This window comes from Zingiber officinale, chromosome 7A (genome assembly GCF_018446385.1).
Source record: "Zingiber officinale cultivar Zhangliang chromosome 7A, Zo_v1.1, whole genome shotgun sequence".
Lineage (NCBI taxonomy): Eukaryota > Viridiplantae > Streptophyta > Magnoliopsida > Zingiberales > Zingiberaceae > Zingiber > Zingiber officinale.
In genome coordinates this window covers 133,834,465-133,860,212 of record NC_055998.1, presented here as the reverse complement: position 1 = coordinate 133,860,212, position 25,748 = coordinate 133,834,465, and the positions used below count along the sequence as shown (strand labels likewise).

Here is a 25,748-nt window from a genome sequence, read left to right as displayed (position 1 = left end):
ATTGTCACGCCCCAGAGGAGTCCCTGTCCGAGAAAATTTCGACAATATCTCCCCTGTACGGTGGACAATCTGAAACTTTTCTACATCCTCATATACCTCAGCCACAGGCGGCTGGAATAACAAAAATAATAAAATAGAACCACAGACGTTCCACGCAGTTTATATAACAAGTAAACGGAAGAATAATACTCTGACTCGAAATCAACCCTACTCCACTACACCCATAAAGCACAAATCCGATTTACTCACCTCTTCTGCCGTCCAGGCAGGCATGTAGTAAAACATATCGAAACCACAACAAAGTCCATCAACGATAAGAATCCATACAAGATCCATAAGTAAAACAATCCAAAACAAAACAAGTTCAAAACATAGTCTATATAAGAAAAACCAAAAGACCAATCATATCCTCGAGGTCTGCAGGGACCAGCAACTGGAACTCTCTCCTGACAGCATCAACCTAAAAAATAACAACAATGGAGGCGGGGTGAGTCCAACACTCAGCAGGTACAACTGATATACAAAGTAGGGAAATAACACCTACCACTAATCATGCGTATAGTCTCCTGATATAAGAAAGATAACAATACAACTGAAGTAAACAGGAGAAAAACTGTACTAACCAGGACCTGAGTATAAGGACAAACAGTCCGAGTGGTATAGGAAGCCTGTATGCATGTCAAACATAGGTATCCAAACAATATGCAGCATATAAATGCAGCAAGCACAAACACAAGCAATAAATGCATCATGCATATGATGCCAATGATGTGTCCTGGTCACCCCTGATGCCAGTCGATCATCTCACACACAATAGTGAGGCCGAGTGGGTAGGGCTGTGACAACCGTGCACTCTGTCGTCACTACTCCTGATGAGTGACCGAGTGGACGGGATGCTGTCGGAGTACACTTATCCTCCTACCCCAAATCATAAATGGGGGAGCGCAATGCTCTCATCTCCCGGTACACGATGACGGGGAGGAATCCCTGCCGGATAACACGTTGTGTCACACTACCCATGAGCGGACCAACGGTGCCTAACAGAGTCCCTGCTGCAACACACTCTGCCTGAATCGACCATTAACCCATGAGTGATGGTGTGTGCAGATCCATATAACTGGCGATGCGCTCAACAATAATGAAGCGGACTATCACACAACATGCAATCATGCAAATGGTGCATGTCACTAACCACAAAATTTCCTGACTAATCCATATATATATATATATAAAGGTGCACCATAAATCAATGAATCAAAACAACGGTACACCGATCAGATAAGGTATACAACCTAGGTCCTGAACATGGTGAAGCATGGTATATCACTACCCTTATAAGCATGTATCAATAGGAAGGAATACATGAGATGCAAAACAAGCAATCAATCAATCATGTAACAAGTATCGGGTAGTGATTAACCGAAACAAATAAGGAACATAATTAATGCAACTTGTTAAATTCACTACTATGTATATCAAATGACATAAGTCAAAAGTACCCACCTCCAATAGGAATGTCCAAATCCGACATCGAGATACTCGTCTCGCGTCAAAGTTCTGTAATACCAATATACAGATATTTTATTTAGCTAAAAATTCAACTAAATTGCTAAATAAAATTCCCAACACAATTTAGGGCAAACCCTAAATCTTAATCATCAACCTACCTAATTTAACACATATAATCTAGTTACTCAACATGTATCAAATAACTAAATCAAACTCCTAATTCAATTAGGAAAACCCTAATTATCGATCAACCTTAACTGATCATCGATTAACTTATCCACATCAAGACCTAAATCCACAAACGTTAAACCCAAAAACCTTACCTCACTTCTCACAGCAAGAATGTTGCTGGAAATTATGGCCGGAAAAATCACAGCGGCTGTGGAACCCCAATACACTACCAGCGCAATCAACTTACAATTAAAGATCACTATACTTAGTTAGCATGATCTTCCACCCAACACAAGTGTTGCTCACAATACAACAAGAGTCAGAGCACACAATCAAAAACCAAACCTTAACCCTTACCTTAAATTCCTCCGCCGAAACACTGTTGCCCTCTGCCGCCTTCTCGTGCTCTCGACTCTTGGTGGCCCACAAAGTAAAAGCACGGCAGCAGTCGCTCCAGATCAGCGGCACGGAAGAGGAAACTTGGCCGACGGTGGTGGCAGTAAATCTGTTGGTCGGCTCAAACCTCACAGCGGTGACTAGGGCACAGGAAATCAGCCGGCGACCAACACTGGGTCGGACCTGGTGGCTGGCACAGAGGAGAACAGAGAGGGGAGGTGGCTGTGAGGATCTCCCTGCTGGATTTTTTTTCCCATTGGCCTTCTCCCTCTCCACTGGTCGGAGGTGAACAAAAATCTGGTGATGAAGAAGGAAGAGGGCCGGCGTGATGTGGCTAGGACACAGCGGCGTCGGCACTGTGCTGAGTCGGATCTGGTGGCCGACGGTGCTCGGGCTGTGGCCGGCGGTAAGAGGTGAGGAGCTGGGTTGGCGGCAGTGCTAGGGCACGGCGACGGCGGTGCTAGGGGGGAGGGGGGGGGGGGGGGGGGGGGGGGGGGGGGGGAGAAACGGAGGAATAAAGAAAATAAAAAGAAATAAAAGAAAAGGAAATGTAAATATAAACATTTACTCGCTTAAAGGGGTAGCCTAAACAGGCTTTCCTAGGCCCCGTTTTTTTATCCCCGTTAACTCGTCCGTACGAGCTCCGAAAAATTTTCAAAAATTCTGGAAAATTCCCTTATTAATATTTGCCTATTTTTCGGTATTTTACACGACAACATCGGGCTTGGGAGAAGCGGATTGGCTGAGGGGTTGTCCTCCTCCCTCGCCGCGACCACACCTAGTGCTAGTGGTCGTGGAGATCAACGGCGTTAAGGTGGCGAAGCCCTAGCATCGATCCATGGTGGTCAGAGAAGACACCGAGAGAAGGGAGTTAGCACTGGCGATTGGCAATCGGCGCTCCACAGCGACAATAGGCGAAGATTGAAGGTGGTGGTGGAGAGATCTCGGGGTGGAGGAGTGGAAGAGACGAGAGGCATCGGCTGGAGGGTGTCGGCACTGCTCTGCGTGGCGGTGGTGGCGCAATGGAGAGGGGAAAAGGGAGATTAGGCGTGAGGATGGCTCGGGCTCGGTAGAAATAAGAAGAGGAAAGAAATGGAAGTAAATTAAAAGGAAACTTAGGTTTTGCTTAATCAAACCCTAAGTACCTTCCTAAATCAATTCCTACTTTTGAGTATATTTCAAACAAGCTTTCTCCAATCCCAATAACTCTACCCCTTAAATTATATCATACGAGCTCCAATTAAATTCTAGAAAATTTCTAAAAATTTCAGAAAAATCTAATAAGATTATTTCTCCAATAATCTTACTATTTAATTATTATTTGGGTGTCGTATTTTTTCAGCTATTATTGATGTTAAAAATTGTAAGTTTTCTTTAGCAGTTAAGGAAGAGAAGATTGAATTTGATTTGTCTAAAAATATTAAACAACTGACTGATGGGACGTTTGTTGTAGGATGAATCTATTGCAATAGGTGGTCAAGGAAGAAGCACCTCAACAGGCATCGGATGATCCCCTGAAAGCATGCCTAATCGGTGGAGAATTGGTAGCTAAGGACAATAAAGTCGAGGAATATGCTTGTCTCATGGACAAAAATCCTAGTGTCTCCTGAACAGATAAATATTGAAAGACTTAAGATAGACCAAAAGTTGGAAGAAGGCAAGCCTCCATAGAAAGAACTTAAACCACTTCCTTTTAACCTCAAGTATGAATTTCTTGAACTAAATTCTACATATCCTGTCATTGTTAATGCAACCTTGAATGATTCTGAAATTAGGAGACTACTTAGAGAATTTAGGACACATGGGAGAGTCATAGGGTACACGATTAATGATATTAAGGGGATTAGCCCTTCCATATGCATGCATAAAATTCTACTTGAGAACGATCATAAATTCTCGATGGAACATCAAAGTGATGGTGCAGCGGAACTGGCAAGAGGGGGTGAATTGTCTATAAAATAAAATTAACCTTTCTCGATCTTTCAACTCTAATTAGTAGCATAATTATACTAAATTAAATCAACAACTAAAAAGAAGAGACAAAAAAATTACTTAGTTACAACTTAGGTGGTTATTAATCCAAGGCAAAAGAAAGCATTAGAAATCTCCTTCGTTGAAGGCGGAGAAACCTCTTACACTCGTTAAACACTCAGAAAGTTGCTAGGAAACGAATAAAAGAGTTGTTGAATATTTTCTAACTCCAGGGGTCTTTTATAGCCCTTGGAAAACTCTATCCGCAGCTTGAAGGCACCTTCAAGATGGTCCAAGGCGCCTTCCATAAGATAAGTTTTATCCGTTGAGGATAAAATGTTATCTGCGGCTAGCGGCTACTAGAAGGCGCCTTCCATAACTGGAAGACGTTTTCGTACTATTCATCAAAGGCGTCTGCCAAGCTATGAAAGGCGCCTTCCATATAGCAGAAAGCAGATCAACTCCCAACCGCTGATCTTTTCTTGTGTGGGTGATGCTCTGATTACCTGGAGTTCACTTGAACTCAACTCCAACCTTCTCCTCGAGCGGGCTTCCTCTCTAGCTTCTGGTTCACCGATATACTCTTTCGCAACATCTCGCCCCTCAAATGCACCGAGCCTCCTTTCCCGTGTCATCCTTTTTGCTAGCTGTGTCTTCCGCTCGACTTATTGTATTTCTAAGCTCCTACACACTTAGACACAAAGATCAAACACACACAGGACCTAACTTAACTTGGTTGACCATATCAAAACTACCACGGGGTACTTACACAAAGGAGGTTGAATCGCAACACGAAAGAAGTTGTTAGAAAAGAGGTATAAAAATGATTGGATACAGGTGTGATTTTCCCTGTTTTTAACAATGAGTGGGTAAGTCTTGTACATGTGATTTCAAAGAAAGGCAGGATGACTGTGGTGAAAAATAATAATAATGAATTAATCCCAGCTAGGATTGTTACAAGTTGATGGATGTGTATTGATTATAAAAAGTTGAATAAGGAAACTACGAAAGATCATTTTCTCCTTTCCTTCATTAATCAAATGTCTGAGAGGTTAGCTAAGCATTCGTATTTTTGTTATTTGGAAGAATATTTAAGTTTTTGTCAAATTCTCATACATCCTAATGATTAGGAAAAAAATCACCTTTACATGTCCCTATGATACCTTTACTTATTGGAGAATGTCTTTTGGTATTTGTAATGCATACACTACTTTTCAGCGTTGTATGATGACTATATTTTTGGATTTGATTGAAAATATAATAGAGATTTTTATGGATGACTTTTATATGTATGAGATTAATTTTGATACATGCTTGCCTAACCTTTCTAGAGTTTTGCATAGGTGTGAAAAAGTAAATTTGGTCTTGAATTAGAGAAAATGTCATTTCTTGGTAAGGGAAGGAATTGCATTGGGACACATGATTTCTGAGTGGAAAATTGAGGTTGATAAAGCCAAGATGGAGATGATTAAAAGATACGCCGCCGCCAATAAAACTATAAGGAGTGAAATTTTTTAAGGCACGTGGTTTTTTACCGACACTTCATAAAGGACTTTTCTAAAATTTCCAAACCTTTAACAAATTTGTTAATAAAGGATGTTGATTTTAATTTTGACCAAAATTGTTTGGAAGCTCTTTAGCAGGATAAAGAAGGCTTTGGTAACCGCTCCAATAATGCAAACACCGGATTGGAATCTTTCCTTTGAAATTATGTGTAATGCAAGTGATTATGTCGTGGGAGCCATCTTGGGACAAAGGAAGGATAAGAAAGTGTATGCTATTCACTACGCTAGTAACACCTGGGATGATGCTCAATAAACTACACCACTACTGAGAAGGAATTGTTAGTGGTTGTTTTTGCTTTTGATAAGTTCGTATCATACTTAGTCGGATCAAAGCTAATTGTTTACATAGATCACACAGCTGTCCGACACCTATTGAGCAAAATAGAAGCCAAATCTCGACTCATCCGCCGGATGCTTTTGCTTCAAGAGTTTGACTTGGAAATCAAAGACAAGGGCTCTGAGAACATTGTTGCAGATTATTTGTCAAAAATATACCAAGATATACAAGAGGATAAAGACGAAGAGGTGCCCATTGACGATTTTTTTCCAGATGAACACCTTTTAGCAATTGGTAGTTTGAATACCAGGATATGCGGACTTCGTAAACTATCTTGCATGCAAAATTGTCACCAGATCTCGTTATCAACAGAAAAAGAATTTTTTTGCAGATATTAGGTACTATGTTTGGGACGAGCCTTTGCTCTATAGGAAGTGCGCTAATGCAAATTTACCAGATGTGTGTTCCCCAAGATGAGATTAAAGATATTTTTTTATTATTGTCACTCTTCGTCTTAGGAAGGTGCCCATGGTTGTCCAAGCCAAATTTTATTGGCCTCATCTATTCAAGGACACAGGAGAGTATTGTTATCCCCGGGTAGCTTCTGGAGTATGCAAACTGATCGTCGAGGTTAGTGTTCGACACTATCTCCGTAAACGATATTGCTCCGCTACGGTGCTTAACGGATTGTTGCAATTCGTTCCCAAGATACAACGACGACGAACGTCTCGGAATCGTAGCACTCCGACTTCCGAGACCAGCGAACCTTCTAGTAGACTTCTTGGACTCTTGAATGCACAAGATGAGATGAATGCTTGAGAAAGAGAAGAGAGGATTGAGTGAATATTCCATCATCTGGAGGGTTCTATTTATACTGAAAGAAGAGGTTGAGTGTCCTTTGGATGAGTGGATGTGTTCCTTGGGCTGGATCGATCTAGATCATCCATTCTGAAGGGTTGTAACCCTTCACCAAGCCCACTTCAATCTCATCCATCAGATCTGAGGAGTTGTGACCCTCAGATCCCGCCTATTGTCATCGGCCATCGGATCTGGATCCATTGATTCGATGCTTCAGATCAAGTCTCATCCCAAGCCGTCAGATCGTTACTCTTTGCGATCCAACGCTCTAGATCGCATCACAAGCAATCCATCATACCTATTTGATCAACGTTGATCAACGGTAGCCATCCATTCCCTAAGTCAACTGTCCAGTCATCTCCCTTTGCCCACGAGGATGTCGCATAGGTACTGCCACGTCAGGTACGAGCCTGACACGTCACCCGAGTGCCACGTAGGCACTGCAATGTCACATGGAGCATAAATTTAACCTCCTCGCGACGATGCGTACGTGCGAAGTGCGCCTACAAAGCGCCCATTGCGCACGTGTGCACGTGGCGGGTGGCGGGCTCACAGGTGCGAGCACCTGCTCGCCCTTGGCTAAGGGAGCACCTGTCCTTTTATTTTTGTGTTAACTCCATTAACACATCTTCATTAATAAGTAGAGAATACACATCGAGAATTTCCGATGTGGGACTATTCTCCCATGCACTTTATTAATGAATAATAAATGTTATTTTGGGCCGACTTTAAACATTAATTTCTCATTCACCCTTAATCGGTTTTGAGCAAATTAATAGTCTAAATCTATCTACGCGAATCGTAGATTTCAATTATGAAGTCAATTACGACTTTCAACAATTGATGGCTTCCTTCCTCAAAATCGTTTTGGTCCATTTAAGGCCCCAATATCCAACAATCCCCCACATGAATGGAAATTAATGCAATGCGTGTATGCATGCTGACACTTTACAAGAGTCCAATCGATAAGTCACTGCATCGGGAGAGGTAGCTTGTGGCTTTGAACCTTCCGTAGTGAAATGCTATCGAGTATACTAGGTTGCGCAGTGAACGTGATGTCTTGAACTGCTCAGCTGTTGGTGTATACTTAGACAATAACACTCAGATCTATCTCACCTACTTTAGGTTCTCATGGTTGGTTCCGTTTCGGCCATGGATACCATCTTGGATTCATGAGTGTTTCATTAAAGCGGTCTGTCTTCACACTCACATAGGTGACACTTCTATCAAGAGTATCCTACCATACTCCACCTTATCAGGTATAGAAATCACTAAAAGCATAAGCTTAACCTCACTACATGAGGTAGGACAACACAAATTCATCCTAGGATTGGGATAGAGATAAACTATCTAATGTGCTGGACCACAACTTCTGTAACTTCGTTGTCCCATTGAACCAAGATCTTGGGATCTCCAGTCAACAAGGTTGGGTTACCGCTACAGTCGTTTTCAGTTGTAGATTTTTAATCTCATTCCTCTTGATGAGCAGTATACTTGATCTCGACTCAACCCCTTCGTTAGAGGATCTGCCAAATTATCTTTGGACTTAACATAGTCGATTGCAATCACTCCATTCGAGATCAACTGCCTAATGGTATTATGTCTACGACGTATATGTCGTGACTTCCCATTATACATATTACTCTGTGCCCTTCCAATCGCCGATTGACTATCACAGTGGATTAGTACGGCAGGCACAGGTTTCATCCAGCTCGGAATATCTTCCAAGAAATTTCGCAGCCATTCAGCTTCCTCAGCTGCTTTGTCTAGTGCTATAAACTCGGATTCCATAGTTGACCGAGCAATGCAAGTCTACTTAGTGGATTTCTAAGATACTGCTCCCCCCACCGATCGTGAATACATATCCACTAGTGGATTTGGAGTCTTTTGTATCTGATATCCAATTAGCATCACAATATCCTTCCAACACAGCGAGATATTTTTCATAATGTAATCCATAGTTCATAGTATATTTTAAATATCTGAGAACTCGCATCAATGTTTTCCAATGGGTGTCGTTTGGATTACTCGTAAAACGACTCAGTTTGTTGACCGTACAGGCAATATCTGGACGTGTGCAGTTTGTGAGATACATCAAACTGTCTATTATCTGAGAATATTCCAACTGCGATATGGTCCCACCATGGTTTTTCACTAAGTGTTGACTTAGATCCATAGGTGTTTTCACTGTAGAGAGATCGTACGCATTGAATTTTTTCAATACAGATTCTACATAATGGGATTGTGTTAAAACTATCCCTTCTAATGTCCTGAGAATTTTAATTCCCAATATAACATCTGCTTGACCCATATCTTTCATATCAAAATTTCTGGTCAACATTTTCTTTGTAGTCATAATTACATCATGATTACTGCCCATTATTAGCATGTCGTCTACATATAGACAGACAATTACATAGCCTTCAGGTGTGTTTTTGACATAAATGCATTTGTCACATTCATTTATTTTGAATTCGTTTGACAGCATTACTTTGTCAAATTTTTCGTGCCATTGTTTAGGCGCTTGCTTAAGTCCGTACAACGACTTAACAAGTCGACACACCTTTTTCTCATTTCCAGGAGTCATGAACCCTTTGGGTTGCTCCATATAAATTTCTTCTTCCAACTCACCATTTAAGAACGCAGTCTTAACATCCATTTGATGTATTTCAAGGTCATACAGTGCTGCAATGGCTATTAGCACTCGTATGGACATAATCCTTGTCACCGGTGAGTATGTATCGAAGTAATTAAGGCCTTCCTCTTGCTTGTACCCCTTGGCTATTTGTCGGATGTTTTAGTATCCACTTACAACCTAATGGTTTATTACCAGAAGGAAGGTCTACTAATTCCCAAGTATGATTATTCATGATAGACTCAATTTCACTATTGACAGCTTCTTTCCACATTGGAGCATCGGGTCTAGAGAGAGCTTTACTTAATGTTCTTGGTTCCATTTCTGACATGAAAGTCATGAAATCTGGCCCGAACGATTTCTCAACTCTAGCCCGTTTGCTACGACGTGACTCTTCACTTTGATCGTCAATAGTCCTTTTATAACAGCTAAGTTCGGTAACGTCATTTTTGTTTGAACTTCCGTTGTTATCACTTTCAACGTTTCCCTTTTTATTTGGGAATACGTTTTCAAAGAATATCGCATTCCGAGATTCTATGGTTGTTCCCACATGTATATCAGGAATGTCTGATTTGTGAACTAGGAAACGATATGCACTACTATTATGGGCATATCCGACAAATACCGCATCGAACGTTTTAGGTCCGATCTTTACTTGCTTTGGTTTAGGTACTTCGACCTTTGCTAAGCACCCCCACACTTTCAGGTATTTGTACGATGGCTCGCGGCCTTTCCATAGTTCATATGGAGTTTTATCATTTTTCTTATGAGGGATTCTGTTGAGAATGTGATTTGCCGATAATATTGCTTCCCCCCACAAGTTTTGAGGTAAGCCTGAATTTATCAACAAGGCATTCATCATTTCTTTTAGTGTCCGATTTTTACGTTCGGCAACACCGTTTGATTGAGGTGAGTAAAGCGCCGTTGTTTGATGGATAATGCCAGATTCTGTATAAAATTTATCAAACGGTGCACTATATTCTCCACCTCTATCGCTTCGAATTATTTTAATTCGTTTGTCAAGTTGGTTTTCAACTTCTGTTTTATAGGTTCTGAACGCCTCTAGGGCTTCGTCTTTACTTCTTAAAAGAAAGACATAACAGAACTTTGTGCAGTCATCGATAAAAGATAAAATATTTTTTACCTCCTCTAGTTTGCACAAATTTCAAGTCACATAGATCACTATGTATTAACTCTAGAGGAGTTGTTGTCCTTTCCACCGAATGAAAAGGTAGTTTCGTCATTTTCGCTTCCACGCACACTTCACATTTGTGTGTTCCGTCAACATTGACGTTTGGTAATAAATTTAATTTGACGAGACGTTTGAGAGTATTATTATGCACATGTCCGAGTCGATCATGCCATAAATTAAAACACTCAACAAGATAGCTGGAAGCATTTATTTTATTACCATCAAAATTTCGGAGTACAGGCATTACAACCATTTTGAATAGACCCTTTTCTAGATACCCCTTTCCTACGAAGACACCATTCTTCGTAAGTACAAAGTTGTCTGACTGGAACACTAGCCTAAATCCGGCCTTGACCAATGCCGCTCCAGAAACTAGGTTCTTACTGATGTCGGGAACATGGAGTACATCAATGAGTGTTAGCTCCTTTCCGAACGTCATCTTCAGAACAACCTTTCCGAGTCCAACAATTGGCGACGTCGTGGAATTACCCATATAGAGCTTCCTGCCATTTATCGGAGTATACTTGGAGAACATCGCCTTATCGGAACAGATATGACGAGTTGCTCCAGTATCAATGAACCACTGCTTCGGGTTGGTATCCACCAAGTTGGCTTCAAATACAACCGCAGTGAGATCCAAGTCCTCAAGAGAAGTTGCGACATGATTCGCAGCATCCTTTGGCCCCTTGGTTGGCTTCTTTGGGCGTCTGCAGTCCTTGGATAGGTGTCCTGCCTTTCCACAGTTGTAGCAGGAGCCTTTGAACTTCTTTGCTTGAGCCTTCTTTTTGAACTGCTTCGGCTTTTTAGCGTTCGGCTCGACCAGGTTGGACATTTCGTCTATAGTCCGCTTGGTTCCTCTGGAGTCGGATAACTTTCGATTATCCTCCTCTATTCGTAGCCTCAGGATCAGGTCTTGCAACCCTATCTCCTTTTGCTTGTGCTTTAGGTAATTCTTGAAATCCTTCCATGACGGAGGGAGCTTCTCAATTACCACAGCAACTGCGAATGTCTCGTTCAGCTTCATGCCTTCGACGTCCAGATCATGCAGTATTAATTGCATATCTTGGATTTGAGATGAGACGCTTTTTGAGTCCACCATCTTGAAATCCAGAAATCGACCGACGATGAATTTCTTCAATCTAGCATTTTCGGTCTTGTATTTCTTCTCAAGGGATTCCCACAAAGATTTCGTCGTCTCCAGAGAACAATATACGTTATATAACGTGTTGTCCAAGGCGTTGAGTATATAATTGTGGCACAGAAAATCTCCATGAAACCACGCATCGCTAGCAGCCTTACTACCTTCCGTAGCGGCTGGCGTGTCTTCGTGCAAAAACCGTACAAGGTTTAGCGTTGTTAGATAAAACAGCATCTTCTGCTGCCATCTTTTGAAGTCGATTCCGGTGAATTTCTCCGGCTTTTCTCCGTGCGGAATGGTTGTCGGAATGGCGGTCGGAACGACCGTCGGAATGTCGTTGGTATCCATATCAGTTTACACGAAATATCGTTTACGACTGTTATCCCCGGGTAGCTTCTGGAGTATGCAAACTGATCGTCGAGGCTAGTGTTCGACACTATCTCCGTAAACGATATTGCTCCGCTACGGTGCTTAACGGATTGTTGCAATTCGTTCCCAAGATACAACAACGACGAACGTCTCGGAATCGTAGCACTCCGACTTCCGAGACCAGCGAACCTTCTAGTAGACTTCTTGGACTCTTGAATGCACAAGATGAGATGAATGCTTGAGGAAGAGAAGAGAGGATTGAGTGAATATTCCATCATCTGGAGGGTTCTATTTATACTGAAAGAAGAGGTTGAGTGTCCTTTGGGTGAGTGGATGTGTTCCTTGGGCTGGATCGATCTAGATCATCCATTCTGAAGGGTTGTAACCCTTCACCAAGCCCACTTCAATCTCATCCATCAGATCTGAGGAGTTGTGACCCTCAGATCCCGCCTATTGTCATCGGATCTGGATCCATTGATTCGATGCTTCAGATCAAGTCTCATCCCAAGCCGTCAGATCGTTACTCTTTGCGATCCAACGCTCTAGATCGCATCACAAGCGATCCATCATACATATTTGATCAACGTTGATCAACGGTAGCCATCCATTCCCTAAGTCAACTATCCAGTCATCTCCGTTTGCCCACGAGGATGCCGCATAGGTACTGCCACGTCAGGTACGAGCCTGACACGTCACCCGAGTGCCACGTAGGCACTGCAATGTCACCTGAAGCATAAATTTAAGCTCCTTGCGAAGTGTAAAGTGCGCCTACAAAGCGCCCATTGCGCACGTGCGCACGTGGTGGGCTCACAGGTGCGAGCACCTGCTCGCCCTGGGCTAAGGGAGCACCTGTCCTTTTATTTTTGTGTTAACTCCATTAACACATCTTCATTAATAAGTAGAGAATACACATCGAGAATTTCCGATGTGGGACTATTCTCCCATGTACTTTATTAATGAATAATAAATGTTATTTTGGGCCGACTTTAAACATTAATTTCTCATTCACCCTTAATCGGTTTTGAGCAAATTAATAGTCTAAATCTATCTACGCGAATCGTAGATTTCAATTTTGAAGTCAATTACGACTTTCAACAATTGATGGCTTCCTTCCTCAAAATCGTTTTGGTCCATTTAAGGCCCCAATATCCAACAAGTATGTGTTAACTTGTGATTGTTGTCAGAAGACCGAAGAATTTCCAGAAAACATGGCATTTCGCTGATTAACATTCTTGAGGTTGAACTTTTTGATGTTTGAAGAATTGATTATATGAGACCGTTCCTCTCATCCGGTAATAATAATTATATTTTGGTGGCCATAGATTATGTCTCGAAGTGGGTAGAGGTCATACAATTTTCGACCTATTATGCCAAGATAATAATCAAGCTCTTCAAAAAGATAAGACTCCCTAGATTTGAAGTCCCTTGGGTAGTTATTTGCGAAGGAGGGTGTCACTTCATTGAAAGATAATTCCAGAATTTACTCAAGAAGTATAGAATGAGACACCATGTCACAACGCCGTATCACCCTCAAACTAGTGGACAGATGGAGGTTTTGAACAGACAGATCAAAAGCATCTTGGAGAAGATCGTATTCACGTCCGGAAAAGTTTGATATTTGAAATTGGATGATGCTCTATGAGCACGCTGGACAACCTACAAAACTCCCATAGGTATAACTCCGTTTTGATTAGTTTATGGGAAACTTTGTCTGTGAGTTAGAGCACAACGCTTAGTGGGCACTTATGCGGTTAAACTTCGATTTGAAAGCTCCCGGAGAGGAGGAAACTTTAGCTACATGAACTCGATGAATTAAGGCTAGATGCTTATGAACATGCCAAGTTGTACCAGAAAAGAACCAAACAGTGGCATGACAAACACATTGTATGATGAGAATTTAATAAGGGAGACCTAGTATTGCTTTTCAATTCCAAGTTAAGACTTTTTCCCGGGAAACTGAAGTTACAATTGTCAGGACCTTTTAAAGTTCAAAGGGTATACCTGTATAGAGCAATGGATATATAGAGTATAGATTCAGGATCTTTTAAAGTAAATGGGCAGAGACTGAAAAGATATTTCTTTAACATTGGACAAAAAGGCGATAACGCTCGCCCCCAGTGCCCCCGTGGACCTTGCCCAAGGCGATCACGAGGGAGGTTAATCATGGTAGCCGAAGGGGTTAAGGGCGCAATGGGCTGAGGGACACGGGGATAAGGGATTTACACCCTTGCTGCCGCTGCGATTCGAACCCACGTTCTCATTGGACAAACTTCTATGCCCCAACCACTTCGGATAACCCCGTGGGGTAGATATTTCTTTAACATGCCTATTGAGAGAGAGGAGAAAGAAAACTTCCTCGAGAGCATCTAGATTAAGACTAACAAGGGTCACCTAAAACAAAACGTTTCATGGAAAACAATTCAAGATTAATGTAGAATTTTCTTTTCTTATTTCTCGTTGATTTGTGTTTTCCGAGCTCGAAAGTCATGAACATGAAAGGACTCTCCCGAATGAAACATGGTATGATCGTGTTAAAAAGCACGATCGTATTAGCCTTTGCTCGGTTGTCCGAATAGGACATGGCTTGGTCGTGTTGGAAAGCATGACCGTGTTATTTAAAGTCTTCTTGGATCCTATTTTTAAAGCTCAACTCCCTATTTCACTAATTCAGAAAATTTTTTATTGGATCGTAAAGTTCGCTAGAGGAGGAGGAGGAGGAGGAGGAGGAGAGGAGAGGGGGGGGGGGGGGGGGGGGGGGCCCGCGCGTGAGAGTGCTTTCGTTGGGCAATCACTAATAACTTGTAAAATGTTGCACAATTGAGTATAAGAATTATAAAAAGAAATACTGACAACAACAACAAGAAATTAAGTTGCAAGTTGCCGGAAGAGCTTCGTAGCGTCGCAGGAGCAGTGCACAGTAGAGCAATCGCAGAAAGAAATTGTTGTATTGTGCTTCAGGTGGTGACCTCCTTATATATGAAGCTACAGGCGCTCGGATCTCTTCCGAGCGCCTGGACTGTGACGTAGTCCCAGCCAACCAGCGCGCTCCACGTTTGCGTTGAGATAGAATTTTACATTTCAAGCGCCCGGACTAGCTCCGGGCGCTCGGACCACCATTTTCCAATAAATTCTTTTCTTGCTAGAAAATGTTAGTCCAATGCAAATACAAATTATACCCTGCAAAACAAAGTATTAGCACAATTATAGTCAATTAGAGTAGTAATTAGATTCTATCTCCTTGAAACCAGAATCTAGTCAAGATCTTAACTTAGATTTCCGAAATGGATCTAAGTTGAATCGACGCCTACTGTTCCCTCAAACGGGGAACACGTCCTCATCAAATCACTCCCCTCTAGTGACTTACCTTAACTTACCTGCCAGACATCCGGTCAGCCCGTTGACTTGTTTGGACTTCGTGCCAACTATCCGGTCAACCCGTCGACCTAGCTGGGCTTCATGCCAACTATCCAGTCGGCTCGTCAACCTAGTTGGGCTTCGTGCTAGATATCCGGTCAATCCATCGACCTATCTGGACTTTGCACAAGCTATCTAGTCGGCTCATTGACCTAGCTGGATTTCTCCTACACACTTAGTCAAAGTGTTAGATCACAACAAACCTAACTTAACCTACTTTGTCATTTATCAAAACCTAAGTTAGACCGTTAATGCTAACTGCACTAATACTTTTGACATCGAGTTCAATGTTAAATTCAAGTTTGGGGGAGTTTTAGTTAGGTGAATTGATGATTTGAACTTCGTGCTCGAAGTTTCTTTTATAAGAGATTTTCAGTCTAGCAATTAGCCTTGACAGGTCAAACCGATCTGGATCAAATCTGATCCCCACGACCAAGTTTATCGCAACCATGTTATCTGGATCTTGTCTTTATCAAATTGGTCGACCGAACTAGGTCACGCCACCAACTCGAGTTCGAACCTGAGCCCGATCAATCGAACTCAATTGGTCTACCGAATCGGTGTATTTGTCGATCGAATTGGTTTGACCCAAGTCAAGTCTGGTTCACTCCGGACTTGTTCCAGCTTCGTCCACTTGCTTGTGTTTGCTCTTTGTTTTGCTTCCAACTTCAAGTTCTACAAAACACAAGCAAAGTATACATGCCTAATTCTATTTGACTTACTAGGTTTATCTTTTTTCTTAGAATCCACTCCTCCAAGACTTTCATCACCTAAGGTTCACTCTCTTTTGATCAAGCCAAATCCTGTTAGTCTATCTAACCTATTCAGCTTCTTATTTAGAGTTACTCCTCCAAGACTTTCACCACTTAAGGTTCACTACCTTACGATTAAGCATGCCAAGCATATTGCTTGGACTTGCCACTCATCAAACATTCGATGATTCTTGACCTGCCTAGACTTTCCCTTACCAAACATCTGATTCTCTCTTGGCCTGCTAGGGCTTTCTCTTGTCAAGCATATGGTCGCCCTTTGACATGCTTTAACTTTTCTTTTCTAGTCATCCGATCAATCTTTGACATAACATCATGATTTTACATTTACTAGTCATCCAATCAACCTTGACCTAATTAGTCTTAGCTCACTTCCAAATATCATGTCCAATTTAGATCAACCATTAGTCTTAGCTCACTGTATATAGGTATATTGTTAAACATCGAAACATTGAAGACTGATTGCACTAAAAGTTTAATTGGGAAGCATTTTCTATTTAAAAGTAAAAAAATAGCTTTAAATGTGGAGAATGCGGCAACGTTTTTAAAATTGAAGCTAAACGAGATATTCATAAAGCAGAGGAACACTAAATATGACACTTTTCCATTAATTTTTCAAATTTTAATTAATAATTATTTATTTATTATTTAATTGATTTTAAAAAAAATTATTACAGGAATGCAACAACATAATCATCTTCAATCTACTTGAAACATTTCCAATAAGATGACCTAATAAATAGCTATGAATATTTTTATTTTAACTTGAGTGTTAAGTAGATGTTAAAATAGTTTAGAGTATCAAATTATCTATTTTACTTGTTAAGTTTATTTATCACATATCAAAATTATTTGATTTGTAAGTGTTATTTAAGTAGGAAACATTTTCCATTTAAAAGTAGAAAAAATGACTTTAAATGTGAAAAATATGACAACATTTTTAGAACCGAAACTGAACTGAGACATTCATATAGTAAAGAAACACTAAATAATATATGTTTCTATTAGTTTGTCGAATTTCAATTAATAATTATTTATTATTTAATTGATTTAATTTTTTTTTTTTTTTGAAGGAATACAATGGCAGAATCATCTTCAATCTACTTGAAAGTTTTAAATTAGATAGCCTAAGAATTAGCTATGAATATTTTTATTTTAACTTGTGTGTTAAGTAAATGTTAAAATAGATTATATTGTTAAATTATCTATTCTACTTTGATGAGTTTATTTAGCACATATCAAAATTATTAGATTAGTAAATATTGTTTAAGTTTTCTATATAAAAATAGAAAAAATGACTTTTTAAATGTGAAAAATACAGCAGTGTTTTTGAAACCGAAACTGAACTAGACATTCATATATTAGACGAACACAAAATAATATATTTTCCATTAGTTTTTCAAATTTCAATTAATAATTATTTAATTATTTGTTAAATTTTTTTATTGCAGAAATGCAACGACAGAATCATCTTCAATATAATCGAAGGCTTTCAAATGGCCTAAGAAATAGCTATGAATACTTTTATTTTAACTTGTGTGTTAAGTAGATGTTAAAATAGTTTATAGTATTAAATTATATATTTTACTTGGTTGAATTTATTTATCACATATCGAAAATTATTAGATTAATAAGTGTTGTTTAAGTGGGAAGTATTTTCTATTTAAAAGTTAAACAAATGGCTTTAAATATGAAAAATATGGTAACTTTTTAAAACTGAAGCTGATCGAGACATTGTAGAGGAACGCTAAATAGTACATTTTTCCATTAATTTTTTAAATTTCAATTAATAATTATTTATTTATTATTTAATTGACTTATTACACAAATGTAACACACAATGACACTCAATCTATCTATTTGAAAACTTCCAATTAGATGGCCTAAGAAGTAGGTATAAGTAGATGTTAAAATAGTTTATAGTATTAATTTTACTTGGTCGAGTTTATTTATCAGAAATTATTAGATTAGTAAATGTTTTTTAAGTGGAAAACGTTTTCTATTTAAAATTAGAAAAAAGGCTTTAAATGTGGAAAAAGAGGCAACCTTTTAAATAGTACATTTTTTTATTAGTTTTTCAAATTTCAATTAATAATTATTTATTTATTATTTAATTGATTTAAAAAAAATATTGCAGTAATGCAAATACAGAATCATCTTCAATTATCTATAATAGTTAAGTAGATGTTAAAATAGGAGAAAAATAGGAGAATTATCTTCAATTATTGTTTATTATTTATTTATCATTTTTAACTTGTGTTAAGTAGATGTTAAAATAGTTTAGAGTATAATAGTATTAAATTATCTATTTTACTTGGGGAGAGTCAAATAGGAGAATTTATGACAATTTTTACGTAGGGAGAGTATTAAATTATTATAACGATCCTACAAATATTCCATAAATTATGATTTATTATTATTGATAAATATAAATATTATTTTAATTTTATTCTTATTTATCTTACAACTAAATAGTGATTACAATACAAAAGATTGACCATAAATTTAAAAAATATTATAATACAAATTCTCTCACACATAACATCTTCAAATGGTTGCGAAATAATTTGATCAACTAAATCGTAGAACACGAAGGACGCTAAATTAAAATTGAATCAGGTTCGAACAAAATTCCATGGATAGGCACGAAGATAATGATTATGTTAGCTCGAACCGAGATTAATTGGAGTTATTTGGTTAAGTTATGTCCGAACCAAATTTAAGATTTAAACAGATTCAATTGGTTTAAAATGAATTAAAGTATTTTTAAGTAAACCTTCTCTTTCCCTTTTTTTTTCTCCCTACGCACATAGCAACCCCCATCACATCGTACGCCGCAACCATGCCTTCGCACATCCCTCTCTTTTCTTTTTCCCTTCCTCTTCTTCCCCATTTCCTTATTCTCATTCTTTTCTCCAAGTGAACTTGTAATTTTTTTTCTCTCCTCTTCTTAAGCATAAGAGTTCTCTTTTCTTCTTTCTCTTATCCAGCAAACAAGAAATGCAGCATCTTCTGTTGCCCTCTTCTAGCAACAAAAGCAGCCCTCGTATCTTCTTCTTCTTCTCGTATTTTGTAGATTTTTGTTGCCGCCGCAAGAATAGTCATGTCTTATCTTGCTTTACTATCTTTGTATCCTTGCCAAGCTCATCGAAACTAGTTGAGGTTGCTATCGAAGAAGATAAAGCTCTCTTCTTTTGCTTCTTCTTCTCTATCTTCTCTTCTCAATTTTCTCAAAAACAACGATTTTCTTTTTATGTTTCCGACGAGCACCCCTTTATAAGTTCTTTTTTTTTTGTCCTTTGTCCTACCATAGCAACAAAAGAGGAGTAAGTTGTTCCTTTCTTCTTTCATATTTCATTAATTGAAGGAGAATTGTAGAGTATAAACTTATTTTATTAGGTTGTTAGTTAGGATAGTTATTTAAATTGGAATGGAAGTCTCATATTAAAAATGCTAAATATTATGAAGAAGCAAGATCACAAATAATTTCTCGACTTTGAGTCATAGATAAGCTCCGGGGATCGACAGATTATTATTTCAACTAGAACCAAGGGCTAATGTCAAAATTTTCGAATTTAAGTTCGGCTTCATCTTCTTTAATTTGAAATTTAAGCTTTTGGATTGTAAAAATCAACCAATACTAATATTTGGAATTCTCAAAAATTTCAACTTATATTTTTTAAAGTATTTTTGAATTTTTAGAGTTGGATAATTCAATTTTGTGTTGTATTAAATTTTTTAATTTATTGAATTCACCTCCACCCACGGAAAATCCTAGTCTTTTGACACTTTAGTCCAATGAGAAGTCCGAAATGATAATAATAATAATGTCAATAATAATACAAGTACTCATGGAATGAATGACAATGGTGATGCAACTTGTAGTTGTGAAACTTATGTTCCCCAACTCAAACATCAAAACCTTGGACATGTGGACAAGGTTACACATGCAATCCAAGATGATGAGCAGTTAGAGCTATTAAGAATCAATATTAACGTCAATATATGGTTGACAGACAAAGGGAAGCTCAGGCTTATAGAGATACGTGGGAGAATTTAGTTGAGATTGACTCTAATTGAAATTAATCATACTCTCATCCTTCTTATCATAACTTTGATATATCATATGGTGATGCAGCATATCATAGCGGCGGGGGGAAGTTCAACTTTTAGTGGTGAACAAAACATACTGATAGACAAGTGAAATCAATATCAATATTGCATATCATAATTATTTGATTTGGGTATTGAAAAATTATAGGATTAATCTAATATATCAATTTTCTTTAAAGAGAAATATATTTATTTACTTTTGTCTAATAATCTTAAATTGTTCAATAGTTAAAAATTTATAAAAAAATAATACAGAAATTATTTTTAAATAATACTTGCAGACTAAATACATATTTGTCTAATTATTATTATTATTATTATTATTATTATTATTATTATTATTATTATTATAATATATATATATATAAAATTTCCTGTTATCTAAGTTCGTAAATCATATTGACAATTTTAAGTACTTTTGAAATATAAAAATATATCAAAAATTACATTAAATTACAAAAATAATTTACATCTACATAAGTATAACGTAAGTAATATTCATAATCATTAATATAACAACTTGAAGGTGGAGATATCTTTATGACATGCAAATTCTCGAACTGACTATTTTATTATATATAATAATAAAAATATAAATTTTGAATCCATATTTTCCTATATGTACTGTAAAATTTAATAGATATCAAATATCTCAAGAGAAAATGTCTAAATACGAACTTGGCAATAAACACATGAAATAAAATCAATGAGTATTTATAGCTTGCTGGTTCTGTTAGGCCGGCTAGAAGGGACTATTAGGGAATGAATAGTCCCTGTATAAATCAAAATAAAAAAATAATCTTTCTTGAACTTCAATTTAGATTAGTAGCAATAGCATAAAAATAAATAATACAAAAACTGAAAGAAAGATACTCGGAATTTTACTTGGTTACAATCAGGATGGTTGTTAATCCAAGACAATGACAGCACTAGAAAAATCTCCTTCGTGCAGACAGAGAAGCATCTTACAATCTTTGAATGCTCAGACTATTGTTAGGAAATGAATGCTTGAGTTGATTTACTATTTCCTAGATCCAGGGGTCTTTTATAGTTTCTGAAAATTCTATCTATAGCTTGAAGGCACCTCCCAAGGGTATAGAGGGCGCTTCTAGCGAGGCGGCAGTGGATAAAACTTTATCCGCTGCCAACGACTAATTTGGCCAAGTCGAGGGCACCCTCCATAGGCATGGAGGGCGCCCTGCCCTCCGCCTGAAGATGGCGGAGGCGCTAGTTCGCTTCGAAGGCGCCTTCAAGACCTTGTTGAGGACGCCTCCAGTAGTGTTCTCCAGCTTCTTTCGCTCTCCTGCTGCTCCGATCGCCTGGGTGATTATGATTGATATGGATAAGGTTTTGTAGGTCCCTGATAAGGAAAAGGGGGTAAGGAAATCAAGAAAATAGGCTAATATCGACCGGGATATATCTCCAAGCGGAGTTAAGTTTATATCGGCCGGAATATACTTCCTAGGGGGAGTTAGGTTTATCTCGGCCGGGACATACCTCGGAGAGGGAGTTAGGTTTATGTCGGCCGAAACATACTTCCCAGGAGGAAAATCTATATACCTCAAAGGAGGTAAGCTAATATCGGTCGGTACATAATAAGTAAGTCTATATCGACCGAAATATGCTTCCCAAGAGGAAGATCTATATACCTCAAAGGAGGTAGGTTACTATCGGCCGATACATAAGAAGTAAGTATATATCGACCGAAATATGCTTCCCAGGAGGAAGATCTATATACCTCAAAGGAGGTAAGCTAATATCGGTCGGTACATAAGAAGTAAGTCTATATCGACCGAAATATGCTTCCCAGGAGGAAGATCTATATACCTCAAAGGAGGTAGGTTAATATCGGCCGATACATAAGAGGTAAGTCTATATCGACCGAAATATGCTTCTCAGGAGGAAGATCTATATACCTCAAAGGAGGTAGGTTAATATCGGCCGATACATAAGAAGTAAGTATATATCGATCGAAATATGCTTCCCAGGAGGAAGATCTATATACCTCAAAGGATGTAAGCTAATATCGGCCGATACATAAGAAGTAAGTCTATATCGACCGAAATATGCTTCCCAGGAGGAAGATCTATATACCTCAAAGAAGGTAGGTTAATATCGGCCGATACATAAGAGGTAAGTCTATATCGATCGAAATATGCTTCCCAGGAGGAAGATCTATACACCTCAAAGGAGGTAGGCTAATATCGATTGATACATGAGAGGTAAGTCTATATCGACCGAAATATGCTTCCCAGGAGGAAGATCTATATACCTCAAAGGAGGTAGGTTAATATCGGTCGATACATAAGAGGTAAGTCTATATCGACCGAAATATGCTTCCCAGGAGGAAGATCTATACACCTCAAAGGAGGTAGGCTAATATCGACCGATACATAAGAGGTAAGTCTATATCGACCGAAATATGTTTCCCAGGAGCTATACACCTTAAAGGAGGTAGGTTAATATTGACCGGGAGATACTTCTGGAGCATATAGAATAGTATTGATCACGACATGCCCTGAAGAAGAAAGGTTAATATCAGCCAGATCGACTAACACCTTGGAAAAATACTTGACAAAGTATGGTCTATTACTAAATAGGATAAATAGCATAAAATGGCGCGGACAGAAGCCTAATGGGAAAATTAGAGATAAATATTTCAAATAGGATGATTAATGAGGATATCTGCAATATGTAACTACATGACAGGTATTATATATTTCGGCGGGAAATGTGCTTTTAGATTATTTTGCAAGTGCTAAACGACAAAGAAGGTACATCTGGGGTACAAGAAAGATTCCTTAAAAGTCATTTACTACAAGTACACAGCTAACGTTATCTCATAACAAACTCTAACAAATCGGGGTCCACTTCATGACTACGGAGGTTATATGAAGTGGTATAAAAAGGGAAATCCTCTCCGTTGGCTAGGTAAGTTCACATCATTGTGCACATTCATAACCCTAATTTTCAACTACTGTTCATCTTCTTCTTCCTCCTTCTTCCACACCGAGAGAGATCACTGACTTGAGCGTCGGAGGGCCTAGCCAGGGATTTCCACCCCGGTCTTAGGTCACTGACGGTAGTGTTGGTTGGTCTCTTGTGCGCAGGGAGTCTCGGAAGCTTCGGATCTGGGTTTCTTCTCTTCAGATTTGGCTTTCTTCTTCGTCATCGGGTCTTCATACGAGGAAAAACTCCGGTGACTACTTTTTTCCGATCCGTTTTGGGTTTCTCGGATTGGTATTCTGCAGACATTATTCTTCATCAGCACGACATTATTCTTCATCAGCACGGTGGGTTTCTTTCTTCCGGATCTCCGTCTTGTCCAGCTTCTCAGACAGGATCAACGACCAACCAAAATAGGACTCACCCAAACCTAATTTCCGGCCTTCTCCTCGAGCAGGCTTCCTCTCCGGCTTCTCATCCCTCGAACGCCGTGTACATTCTTCTCGTCCACCGGTGTACTCTTCCGCAACCCTCTCGCTCCTTGAACGTACCGAGCCCGTCAGCTCCCTTCCCGTATCATCCTTCTCACTAGTTGCGTCTTCCGCTCGACTTCCTGTGCTTCTAAGCTCCTGTACACTTAGACACAGAGATCAAAATCAAACATTACCTAACCTAACTTGGTTGATCACATTAAAATAACTACGAGGTCCAACAACCTCCCCTTTTTTGATGTGCATCAACCCAAGTTCAAGTTAGGGAGAAAAACAAATAAAAAGTAATTGTAAAATAAACATTTTAAGCATAAATTTGCAATAAAAGAAATTGCAACATTGCATGTAATTCAAATTGATTTATATAAAAAAAATCGAGTTATAAAAAAAATCTTAACTCCCGCTAAACTGATACATATTCCTCCCCCTTTTATTACATAAAAAAATCAGAATAGAAATTTTCAAGTTAAAAAAAAATTCTAAGTTAGGAATTTTAAATAATAACATTGAGAATAAAGATTTATGAAATTTTCAAATAATTGACAAGGAATTAAAAACATTATTTTAATTTACATGTTTATCAATTTGTCAATTAAATACACAATTCGTTAATCGGCTTCCAGGGTGTGGCGAGGTACTAAGCCTTCTTAGTTATTAGATCATCAATCACTTCTAGACAAATCCTTTTAAAGAATTTAAATATTAATTTGTCTAAAAGCCGTAAATCCAAAAAATATTTTAATCTAATTAAAACTTTGAAATCCAATATAGGTTCATTCCTACTGAGTTAACTAAGAATTTGGGGGGTACATATCCTTTGGGAATTCTTCTAATTTGTCCCTGGTGATGTCTAATATACCAATTTAGTCTACCATAAATTCTTAGTTTTGATTTTGGTTTCAAGCTTGCATGGTCATTTTTCAATTTTTCAATTTCTATTTTCAATTTTTCATTTTCTAATTTTAGATTATCATACAATTCATGTCTTTGCTAAATTCAATTTTAAATCAACATTTTCTTTTCCTAATTTTACTAGATCTTTAGTAAGAATTTTAATAAAATTAAAGGACTGCTTGGGAGATAGAGCACGTACCTCACTTATCTCAATTTTTTGATGCTCCCCCTTCATCGCTGCTCTCTTCTAATGATCCTCCCCTTTCATCTATGCTCGTCTTTGAGCTGGTTTCATCTTCCACTTGATGGTTGGCCATTAGGGCTAGTCCTGAGAAGGCTTCAACGTCGAACTCAGAGGATGATGAATCGTCCCATGTGGCCTTCAGGGTCTTGTGTTTGGAGGATGTTGGTCTTTTGTACATTTCTTTCTCCTTGTCCCTCTTCTTCAATTTTGAGCAATCATCCTTAATGCGTCCTTCTTCGTTGTAGTTGTAACATCGGACCTTCCTTTTTCGGTAATCCCTCTTTGTCTGCGATTTAAACTTATTAGACCGAATAAATTTATTAAACTTTATTACCATAAGGGTTGCTTCGTTTTCATCAATTGATTCGTCCAAATCTGAATCGTTTGTTCTTACCTTCAGGGCAACATTCTGACTCGGTCATTTTCTTTGTCCTGCACACCAAGATTCATGTAATTCGAAAGTAGAGAAAAGACTTTCTAAAGTACTTACCTCGATATCCTTAGATATATAGCAGGAGTCTATTATAGATACTCATTCAAGAGTTCTTGGGAACACATTTAAAGCATACATTTGTGCGTCCCGATTCGTTACTGTTTATCTGAGGTTTGTTAGTCTGGTGATCAACTCCTTGATTCTTCCGTGTAGTTGTGCTACTGACTCTCCTTCTTCCATCCGGAGGTTCGTCAGTTGATTCCGGAGCACGTCCCGTCTCGCGAGCTTTGTTTCGGAAGTTCCTTCGTGCAACTCTAAGAACATTTCCCAAAGCTCCTTCGTTGAGTCGTAATCTCCAATCC

General features: G+C 38.6%; 1 protein-coding gene across 1 annotated transcript in view; it reads right to left on the bottom strand.

Annotated features, from left to right (window-relative positions):
- Window positions 1–432: 432 nt before the first annotated feature.
- LOC122002678 overlaps window positions 433–25,748 on the bottom strand; it is a 33,693-nt gene continuing 8,377 nt past the window's right edge. Inside the window, exon 9 of the mRNA XM_042557947.1 lies at window positions 433–460. The gene's annotated coding sequence lies outside the window, so the exon portion shown is untranslated. The remainder of the gene's footprint in view (window positions 461–25,748) is intronic.